This window comes from Pteropus alecto, unplaced genomic scaffold, assembly GCF_000325575.1.
Source record: "Pteropus alecto unplaced genomic scaffold, ASM32557v1 scaffold24, whole genome shotgun sequence".
NCBI lineage: Eukaryota > Metazoa > Chordata > Mammalia > Chiroptera > Pteropodidae > Pteropus > Pteropus alecto.
This window is the reverse complement of record NW_006439192.1, coordinates 14,751,758-14,752,961: the sequence shown is the minus strand read 5'-3', so window position 1 is coordinate 14,752,961 and position 1,204 is coordinate 14,751,758. Positions and strand designations below refer to the sequence as shown.

Below are 1,204 nucleotides of genomic sequence, written 5' to 3'. Positions count from 1 at the left end.
ACATTCTAGGAAAGTCAAAACTACGGAGACAGTGAAAAGATAAGTGGTTGTCAGGGTAAGTGGGAGAAATGAATAGGTGGAATATAGAGAATTTTTAGGACTGTGAAACTACTTTGTGAGTACTATAATGGTGGATACATGTCATTATATGTTTTTCCAAACCGATAGAACATACAATACCAAGAGTGAACCTTAATGTAAACTAGAGACATTGGTTGATTATGATGTGTCAGTGCAGATTCAGATCTAACAAACATACTAATCTGGTGGTGGATGCTGAGGATGCCCAAAGTTAGTTATACATGTGTGGAGGCAGGAGGTATATGAGAGACCTCTGTATCTTCTGCTCAGTGCTGCTGTGAACTTAAAACTGCCCAGAAAATAATCCATTAAAAAAAAAAAAGTATCACAACTAGTTTATCTGAAGCATTTCACATTATTTAAATTATTTTGTCTACATCCATGCCACCCTGAACAAGCTAGATCTCATCTGATCTCGGAAGCTAAGCAGGGTTGAGCTTGGTTAGTACTTGGATGGGAGAACACCTAGGAAGATCAGGTGCTGTAGGTGTAAAAAAATAAAATAAATAAGGAATTGTAAGCTGACAAGGTCCTTGCAATCTATGAGGTCAACCAAGGGTTGCCTCACCTAAAAAAAAAAAAAAAAGAAAAATTATTCTAATTGATTTTACATCTATTACTCTGGAAAATTATTATTGTAATGTGAAAATTTTTGGATTACATACTTAATTATCAAAATTATATTGTGAAAGATCTATGGGCTATACAGACCAGTAATTGAGGCTTTCTATTTCATATGATTTTTAGAACCATGAGCAAATAATTTCATCTTTGTGCCCATCAATTTACCCACATTTAATATGGAAATCAAAATAGCTCAGTTGTGGGAAGAAAACAATGAGATGAAAAGGCTGCCATCATAGAAGCCAGCTCAAAATACACTTTAATAAATATTAATAATCTGCCAAGTTTGTCTCCAAAATCTACTAATTAGACAGTAAAACTTCTTATTTTAAATTGACATCTGGACTTCTTAATCTTTATACCTAGTTGGAAAGTTATCAGAACCCTAGAGTTATCAATAAAATGAAATCTTTACCCAGCACAGTTGGAGAATAGAGCATACACTTTACTAATTCTTTTACTAAAATTAATGAAAAGTAATGTAATTTATGCAGTGAAT

The 1,204-nt window shown here is 33.2% G+C and overlaps 1 pseudogene; it reads left to right on the top strand.

Moving 5' to 3' along the window:
* The first annotated feature begins 452 nt into the window (after positions 1–452).
* On the top strand, positions 453–571 carry LOC112483426 (annotated as a pseudogene).
* The last annotated feature ends 633 nt before the right edge of the window (positions 572–1,204 follow it).